The sequence below is a fragment of the Ixodes scapularis genome, unplaced genomic scaffold, assembly GCF_016920785.2.
Source record: "Ixodes scapularis isolate PalLabHiFi unplaced genomic scaffold, ASM1692078v2 PGA_scaffold2__306_contigs__length_199485367, whole genome shotgun sequence".
Classification (NCBI taxonomy): domain Eukaryota; kingdom Metazoa; phylum Arthropoda; class Arachnida; order Ixodida; family Ixodidae; genus Ixodes; species Ixodes scapularis.
In genome coordinates this window covers 18,025,606-18,035,757 of record NW_024609857.1, presented here as the reverse complement: position 1 = coordinate 18,035,757, position 10,152 = coordinate 18,025,606, and positions in this window count along the sequence as shown.

The following is a 10,152-nucleotide window of genomic DNA, read 5'->3' as shown; positions in this document are numbered from 1 at the left end:
CAGCTGATCCAGCGCCGGAAGAGTATCACATGACTTTCCAGTTGTGTGGAACGGGAGGCAGAGCTCAAAGTTGCATCAGACTTGACGCTAAATTGACTGGGATGGCTCGTAGTGTATGCTGCGCTTCAACTGAAGGTGAAACGGAGTATAGCTGCTAAATTTGGCTTTGGAGTTCCGTGAGGCATATATATTACAGGCTACATTTCTGGTAACCGACATGTTGTCAACAAGTGCTGTGCTCAACAGTTACTAAGGTGTCAGCTTGGGTATTAAGGCAACTTGGGACAAACATTTTATCTTCAATATACCCATTCATTAGCTAAATGTGTCTAGCCTTTGTTGGTTATAAGCGCTAATCATTTTGGGAATTAAAATCAATGTTTGTCCTTTAAGATCATCAGAAGTTCTTTATTTCTCTGTCACGTAAGAAAGATTTTTTTTCCCTCACAAAGTTTACTTCACAATTAGGCTAAATGTCTTTTTTAGTGACTTCTCTGCTCAGAAAATTCTTGTGCAAGAACATTGGAGTGACAAACATCTGAAAGTTAAACATTTTGATTGGCTGAAAAAAGTTTAAAAAAAAGTGGAGCTTTTTATAAAAGCTATTACCTCGAAATAAAACTGGGATAGATCGACATGATTGAAAGCAGATTACAGAAAAGAGTATTCACGTTTTCTCAAGTGAAGTGAATAACTTCTTAGAGCGGTTCAGCAGCAGTGCTATTTGATGAACGACTTTCACACAGGCGAAGGTGGGGTGAAATCGCTGAGAGAGCTAGTCTGCGACTAATTTGCCCGAGACAAGGAAAGATAGAAACGAAGCTAGCTCACTGCGGCTATGTATATGTGCTTGTCCATTTTTAGCTGTCCTTGTTGTGGGTAAATTGATTTTTTTATAATGTAGCTCATGTAGAAAAGTAGTGGTCAATTGGCAATATATTGGGTGTCTCAAATAGTGGCCAGTCTCTTTAAATCGACCGCAAAATTCGGTTTCTTAACCTGTCGCGCTAGGATTTTGTTCACCGTTGCCCACAGGTGGTGTATTTTTTTCTTCAAAAATTGCAAAGAGCGAACTAACTGAGGAAAAAATAAAGAAAGAAAAAGGCTTAACTGCTATGGAAATGCAGCGAAGCCAACGGTCTTCAAAAATATGGCGCCCTATTGTTTGAAGACTGGTGCCTTCGCTGAATTTCCAAAGGAGTTAACCCTTTTTCTTTCTTTACTTTTTCCTCAGGTAAGTTCGCTCTTTGCAATTTTTATAATAAAAAAATGCACCGCCTGTGGGCAACGCTGCAAAAACTCCTAGCGCAATATATGTTAAGAAACCAAATTTCGCGGTTGATTTAAAGAGCCTGGCTGCTACTTGAGACACCAAGTTAATGTTACACGAATGTTGAGGACAAAACATACCACAAATGTTTGCTGTGTGGTCATTGGAAATATATAAACAATGTTAATAAATTATGTTCCACTAATGTTGAGGGCATAACATACCACAAATGTTGAGGGCATAACATACCACAAATGTTGAGGGCATAACATAGCACAAATGTTGAGGGCATAACATAGCACAAATGTTGAGGGCATAACATAGCACAAATGTTTACTGTGATGTTACAGGAATGTTTTCAGATAACGTTCCAGCGACATGACATTTTGCGGACATTAGCCACGTATACACAACGTTGGCGGACCACATTCCAGTAACATTGTGGCAACATTCGGTGCTACTAGGGCTTATTCGTTTTGCTGGAGAGACGCAAACGACGGGCATAACAAAATCGCTTGCATATTCCGCATATCTCACAAAAGCATTTACCCTGTCACCTTGCGAAAAGCGCGAAACACGGAGTCCGCACCGTCCTAAGCTTCCCGTTCTTTACCTGCTTTAGAGCAGTTTGTACCTGCTAGTAGATATGCCTACTGAAACTGAAACAGGGCAGTGCCAGAGAGAAAGAGAAAAAGTTGAGAAAGCTTGCTCGCTCTCCAATTTCTCAACTCTCAAGTGATTGCACCATAATAAATGCACCAACGCGTTTTCCAAAATAAAGAAAGAGCACTACGTTCGCAACATAAAAAATGGTCTCAGTACATGCCTCTGTGGGCAGGTAGGAAACCTTGCCCTAATTTATTCACGCCGCATGATTGGCGCAACAAACTCGTTGCAGGACCGAATCATCTCGAGCGGTGTGCGTCGCTATGTCAACGCAGTCCAACACGAAGCATAAAAAACGGCAGGTTTAAGACAACAATCCGGAGTCCATTATTCAATTAAAACAACGTAATTTTGTTGAAAACGCCCGCTGCTTCTTACTCACGGTATGTGTCGGGATACTTCCACAGTTTGAAACGGAACGAAGGAAGATTTACTTTTAAAAACGCTCGCTGCGTCCTCCCGGACCAGCTGGACCGGATCAGCTGACGACGACGGGACTGTACCGGTTGAACCTCCACCACGCAACAAACAATTTGCGCTCCGTGTTAAAAGCGTGGTTCAAACAGACACGGAATACAAAGCACCGCACCACACACGACGAATGTTTCAGCTCTTTTTCGCATCGCCGGGTTGCACCAAACAGAACGAGATCGCCGAAGTAAACGCCGCGCTGTCGTGTACCTCGGCTTGTGGTTGCGAAGTCGTGGACCCTGTGACTCCCTTCGCTTTCAAACCACACACGACGATTACGAATGCTACTTTCCGTCTTCCAGGAACATCACAGGGGCACTTCTCCGGTCACGTCTTCACTATGTGCTCGCAAACTCCGAAGCTCTATGCGACGCTTCTCGCGTCCCGTCAAACCAAAACAGTAGCGGCGCCATGCGTATTTGCCAGATTTTCTCCGGTGAAACAAAAACAACGAAAGCCAAACGGCGCTTGCTTCCAGCGTACATCGGCGTTGCGCTTGCGCCGTGGCCAGATCGCTTGCAGTTGAAGGTTGAAGCAAAAACGAAACCAATTGCAATGTCACGTGTTCACATCGAGGACACGCTTTTTATATCCATTTTAACTGTTTGGAACGAATAATTAGACCCATGACTTTATTTGTGGTGTCTAAGAAACTGTTATCAGGACCCCTAAACTAAATACAAACATGGGCGACATGAGGGAAGCCGCATTGCCATCGACCAGAAGATGGCGGCGAGCACGGTAAGAGCAGTAAGAGCGGGTTTCGCCAACGTCCTGCGACATGGCGCAATTGCTTTTGGTGCATATCTGTCTCCGAGACATGTTTCTTTCCGCGGCATTTGTCTCGACGCTCCTTTCTAAGTGTGTCCCCAAGCATTCCGGTGCTTCGATAGCCGGCAATGCCGCGGTCGTCGCCGGGGGCGATGCGTGTTATCGAGGTCGGCTACACGGTTATGCGTGTATGACCGAACCAAAACACGTTTTTTACAACCTCGCACGATTTCTGAACGAATTATCCGTTACTCATTGTGTAAATTTATGGTAATTTGTGTAAATAGCGTGTTTTTCACCCCAAATATTCGCCAAATACACGGGACTTGCTAACAGTGTACGCTCCGCTATAAAAATAAAGGGGCCCTCTAGCGATATTTTAACTTCTGACCTGTTTATGTAATTTCGTCCTCAGGGGTTCGGTGGAAAAAGAGAGATGGGCCAGAATAAGAATAGAAAGAGGGTCGAAATTCCACCCGGGCTTCACGTATCTCCAGGCGGGGCTCAGTCGGGATGGGGCTCGGCGGCCCTTCGCGCGAACACCATCGCGCCCCTCGCGTCTTTGAAATCGTGTGCGCGTGTAGGACGGGACTTGTGCACTGGCGCATTTAACGCTGCTTGCAAGACAGACATAAACACTCATCAAAGGCTCTATACTTCATTTTAGCTTTAGTCTAGACGCAGCCAACGCTACGAGCTAATTGGACCAATCAAGCTACGTGAAAAGCGCAAGTGACTCGGCTTTTACTTGTTATGATTGGTTCAGTGGGGATAGAAGACGTACAGAATAATAATAATAATGTTTATTTTTTTGCATATATCATACTTGGTAAAAATACGGGTCTGTCAAAGCCAGTTGAATGACTTGTGGGACAGCACCCTTCACTTCATGAGTACGAATTGTCCCCCTGATTTGTAGTTCCCGACTCAAGCACCGTTACCACGCTATGGTACTGACGATGATAATTAAAGAAAGAAAAGAGAGAAAAAAGATCACGTTTGTTAGAGTTCACGCAAAACACACAAAGGGTCACGCACACACACAGACACACAAATTCATGATGTTCGCTGAGATCTTGAAGTGCTCGTTTTAGTTTCTTCAGGGAGTCCGCATCATAAACGTCGTCTGGTAGGCTGTTGAAAATCGCTGGTACATAGAAGGCCCGAACCTTCTTCCCATATTTTGTTGTGACAAGAGGTACCTTAAATCGTTCTGTGTGTCTAAGTGATCTAGTAGCCACATGGGGTATCTTATATATATCGCTCCATAAATACTTGAGGACTACAGTCTGAACCAAAAAAGCCCTGAAGAAGGGCAAGCCTAAGTTGGCGAGTTTTTCCTCTTCGGTTTGCAACGCTGGTTCATAAACAATGCTTCTAAAAATGCCTTTTAAAATTGTATCTAATTTTTTGTACCAGACTCCAGAGCTATGTCCAAAAATTGTTATACCATACCGAAAAATTCCGTATACTAATGCTTGAGCTATTGTTTTTTTTTTGTCGAACTAGGTATTAAGGATCGTGCATTGTACAGCAAACAGGACACACTCCGCAGTCTTCTGCAAAACTGTGAGAGATGACTGTTCCATGACAAATCACTATCAAATTCTATCCCAAGATATTTAACCTTATCAACGTAAGTTACAGGACTGCAGTTGCAAGAAATACACCTAGACGTGTGCATGAAAAGCGGATGGTTGGACGTTAGAATTTTAAGAGGATTATGAAAGCAGGCAAGCTTGGTTTCCGATACATTTATCGTTAGACAATTTGCTTCAAACCAGTCGTGTAAACGGCAAGTGTCGTTTTGTAGCGAAGTGATTGCAGTAGCCGAATTAAGATGGACCGAGAGCAAAGCCGTGTCATCCGCGTATTGGAAAAGGCTACAACCAAAGATTGCTTTGGACATGTCATTAACAAAGATGTTGAAAAGGAGGGGTGATAAAACAGATCCTTGGAGAACCCCGGCCTTTAAGTCAATTTTAGAGCTTCGGTTATTGGCTATAGAAACTACTTTTGTCCGACCAGTTAAAACATTTTGTAGTAAAGAAAAAAAAGGACCAGCCGAATCCAAGGTTGGATAATTTTTTCAGCAGAACGCTATGACTTACAGTATCAAATGCCTTGAAAACATCAATGAAGAGCGCGCAGGCGACTTGATTCTTCTTGAAAGCGAGATGCAATTCATCTGTGAAGTTCTCTAACAGCGGCTGGGTGCCACGCCCACTAACGAAGCCATATTGTCTAGGCGAAATATTGTCAAACCTATCAAGGAATGCCGTCATAGTTTCGAGAATATGTTTTTCCAATATTTGTATTATGCAAGGTAAAATTGAAATTGGGCGATAGTTGTCAAGTTTGTTTGCGTTCTCCTCCTTTAAATAGAGGCTTCACTAGTGCGCTCTTCAAAGTGTCGGGAATTGATCCGGAAGAAATAAAACCATTTAGCATATAGAGGACCACATGTTTTATGGATTCATAATTCCTCTTTAGATCCTCCGCACTGATGCGATTTATACCAGGCGCCTTGTTTGCCTTGAAGCTGAAAAGCTGTGATCGAAGGTCAGGCTCGGTCATTTGGGGAAAGAAAGCCGAGGCGGAATTTGAATCTGAAGCACATGTTGCAAATAGAGAAGCGTCACGGGCTACTCCAGAGAACGTAGCAAAGAATTTATTAAAATCTTCTACCAATATCTTAGTGTCGTGGCCAAAAACTGTTTCAAGTGTGTCATCAATCGACCTCTTCACACCTTTGCCTCTCAACTGGTTTACCAAACACCATGTCTGTGAAATATTTGATCGGGCTTTAAAAAACGCTTTACGGAAGTATATTCTTTTCGCTGAACGAATAAGCGCGTTTTACGCGGTTTCGCATAATGCGGAATTCTTCTTTCAACTGGGCATTATTTGGAGACCGGCGACAACGAGCCCAAAGAGCATCTTTAGATTTTATAGATGACAGAATATCATCCGTTAACCAATCATGGTCGTTTCGACGCCGCCTCACAGTAATAACTTTTCTAGCTTACCACCTAAAAAAGCGGAACTGCTAACTAAACCTAGTGTAAACGTCGTTGAAGTCTTGAATATGCAATAGATTATTCCAATCGTATTTTTGTACCAACTTATCAAGTCGTGCGCGATCAATTATTTCTATATCTTGTGTTACAGCCGTCGGCGGCTTAAGAGTGAGCTGTGATACAAGTTAGCAAGCCACATAGTAATGGTCAGCAAGCTTCTGCTCTATTATGGCCGATTTTGTTGCTATGTTCTGAGCGCGTACATTGATATGGTCTAGGCCTGATTTGACAATATGATCACCTAAATGTTCTTCTTTTGTGGGGCCAAGAATCAAACACTCCAGACCGAAATATGCCAATAAATTCAGATAGTCACACACGAGAGACTTGACTGGCTTAAGCGTGTCGATGTTGAAGTCACCTACCAAACGGATGTCATTCATGGATTGAAAAGTTTGAAGCTTATTCCTGAGCTCTTCCAAAAACTTCAAAAGATGAGCCGAAGGAGGTCTGTAGAAGGCTAGCAAAAGTAAAGACCATTTAGAATTCCATATCCTTATAAAGAGTGTCTCACAATTAACGAAATCGACATCAAGCTTTTCAGTACCCCACGAATCTCTCACAAATATAGCAATTACTCCTCCTCGGCCAACCGAGCGCGTGAAAAAGTGTGCATTATACCCTGGTATTTGGAATTCATTACAGGAAACGTCTTTAACATTAATTTCTGTAAGGACAAAAACATCAAATAGTGACGTTGCATTTTTGACAGTTAGTGTAAACTCATCCCAATATTTTCGAATACTCCTGATGTTAACATGTAATAAACCAAAAGTTCTATTACTGACTGTATGAAAGAAACGTTGAAGAGATAAAAAGTCTGAGCAGTTAGAAAACTGTACCTCCATAATTCGATGTTGTTGTCACCCGAGACCTTGTTATCTGTCGGTTTCGCAAGAGAAGAGCTAAACAATCTTCTCCAGGTCAGCAAACCGATGGATTCGTACTGCAGGAGAGGATTCTGTTTTCTTTGCAAACAGTTTACCATTCTTCAGCCATGTGAATTTGTAATGCATGTCTCTTACTTTCTCACGTAACTTCCAAAAGAGCTTCTTGTTCCTGCGGGTGAGATTTTCGTTGAAGAAGAGTTTGGGTAAAGACCCGTTTTCTGAAAGAGGCCGCAGCTTTTTTTTTGTGGAAAGCCACTGATCTCTAAGCGCTGCCGTAGAGAATCTGACCAGTATAGGTGGAGGGATGTCACGTCGAGATGGTAGGCGGTGCATGGTCACTAGGTCACTTCGTTGGAAGTCAGCTAGGCCGAGCTTACTGGCCAGCTCATTGACAACGGTGATCAACTTCTCATTTGAGGAACAAGGCAGCCCATGTATTTCAAGATTTGAATGTCGGCTATACTGATCACTGTCATTTAACTCGTCCTGGAGGTGTTCAATGATCTTGGACTGCTCCGTAACTATCTCTCTCAGTGATGTGGTCTCGTTCCGGAGTTCTGTCACTGACGATGCGTTAGCGGTGGCTGTCAAGAGCAGAGAGTCGTAGCTCTCCGACAGGAAGTCAACCGACTTTTGAATCTCTGTTAGTGCAGATTTCAGGTTCTCGACTACAGGTTTTAATGTCAAGAGCTGGTCTATTTTGGCTGGTAACGAAAGGAGGCTGTCGACGTTGGCCTTGAGAGACGTTAGGCAATCTAGTTTTGACTCCAGCGATCGAAAGTGCTCGCCAGTCACGGGAGATTCCTATTGTGACAAGCCCGTCTCGGATTGAGGACCGGTCTCTCTACTCTGCTCTCGGCACCGACGGCAGCGCCAAATCTCCCGCTTTGCAGCCCCCATGGTTTTAAAGGTACTGTCTGCAATTCCAGAGCAAAGCTTTCCTACCTGGTACGAGTTCTTGCAATCGACGCAGGACATGTGTCGACCATCATTGATGATCTTTTTTCGGCAATTAGCACACTGCAGACTCCTCCTGTTCTAGGACATTTCGATCAAGATGCGGAAACCGAAATTCACACAGACGCAAGTAACGCTGGACTTGGCGCGGTACTGGTTCAAGTCCAAGAAGGCACGAGCGAGTTATCGCCTACGCAAGTCGGACACTGTCCAAGGCGGAGAAAAATTACTCCACGACTGAGAAAGAATGCCTTGCGGTCGTCTCGGTAATCACGAAGTTTCGTCCGTACTTGTACGGGAGCCCGTTCCGTGTAGTCACGGACCACCACTTGCTCTGCTGGCTTGCGAACCTCAAGGACCAGTCAGGACGCCGCGCTCGATGGAGTCTACGACTACAAAAGTTCAACATGAGCGTGGTCTACAAGTCAGGCCGCAAGCACAGCGACGCCGACTGCCTGTCCAGAGCCCCCGTCGGAACAACTTCCGGCAGCAGCGACGACGATGACGACGAGGGCTTCCTAGGTGCAGTGAACTCCGACGACATGGCATGACGTCAAAGAGACGATCCTGAGTTGCATGCGCTAATCTAGCAGCTCGAAGGACGAGAGGGTACTGTCCCCCGCGTCTTCTCGAGAGCCCTGCCGACCTTCGTCCTCCGAAAAGGTGTACTCTACAAGGAGAACTTCGGAGACAACAGCACACCATGGCTGCTGGTAATTCCTACCGACCTTAGAGCAGAGATATTTCAAGCCTGCCACGACGACCCGACGTCCGGACACCTTGGTTACAGCCGTACGCTGGCCCGAATTCGTGAAAAGTATTACTGGCCCAAGCTGCCAAAGACCGTTCACTTCTACACAGGGTCGTGCCACGAGTACCAGCGACGCAAGAAACCGCCGACGAAGCCGGCAGGTCTCCTACAGCCGATTGCTCACCCGACAGCACCGTTCCCGCAGATCGGAATGGATCTACTTGGTCCTTTCCCACCATCGACGCAAGGAAACAGATGGATTATCGTCGCCACCGATTATCTCACACGGTACGCAGAAACGAAAGCCCTTTCTGCTGGGACTGCTGTGGAAGTCGCCAAGTTCTTTATCGAGTCCATCGTTCTCCGGCACGGCGCTCCCGAAGTTCTGATCTCAGACCTTGGATCATCGTTCATGGCCCAGCTGACGCAGGAAATCCTTCGTCTCAGCCACACCACCCATCGGCGCACAACGGCGTACCACCCCGCAGACCAACGGGCTGACGGAGAGACTCAACAAGACCATCGCCGACATGATCTCCATGTACGTCGACGTGGAGCACAAGACATGGGACGAGGTGTTGCCGTACGTCACATTTGGCTGCAACACGGCTGTGCAAGAGACCACCGGGGTGACACCCTTCCAACTGGTTCATGGTCGCAAAGTAACGACAATGCTGGACGCGATGTTACCCCACGAACAGGCTGTCGACGGAAGCGACGACGCCCAGGTGATTGCCCAACGGGCAGAAGAAGTCCGCCAGCTCGCCAGACACCGTATTCAAGCCCAACAACGTGTCGACACTGGCCGCTACAACCTTCGTCGTCGGGACGTCCACTTCCAGCCCGGAGACAGGGTGTGGGTGTGGACACCGATCCGCCGCCGTGGTCTCAGCGAGAAACTCCTAAAGCGGTACTTCGAACCCTACAAAGTACTTCGTCGACTCGGGGATCTGAACTACAAGGTAATGCCCGACGGAACATGGACTTCATCACGCCGCCCTCCACGACCAGAACTCGTCCACGTCGTGCGCCTCAAGCCGTACTACACGCGATAAGACTGCGAACTGTGATCTTGTGCAACGCTTGATAGGATTGTGTTTTGCCAGCTTCCGTATTTTCCAATTCTTTTATTTTTCTTGCTCTGTTTTGTTGACTTCTACGTGGCATTGAGAGGATGCCTTTTAAAGGGGGGAGTAATGCCACGCTCGGTCGGCGAGCGACCGCGTGCGTGGCCGAGTGGTTATCGCGCTTGGCTTTCGCGCGGGAAGTCTAGGTTCGATTCCAGTCAGTGGAATG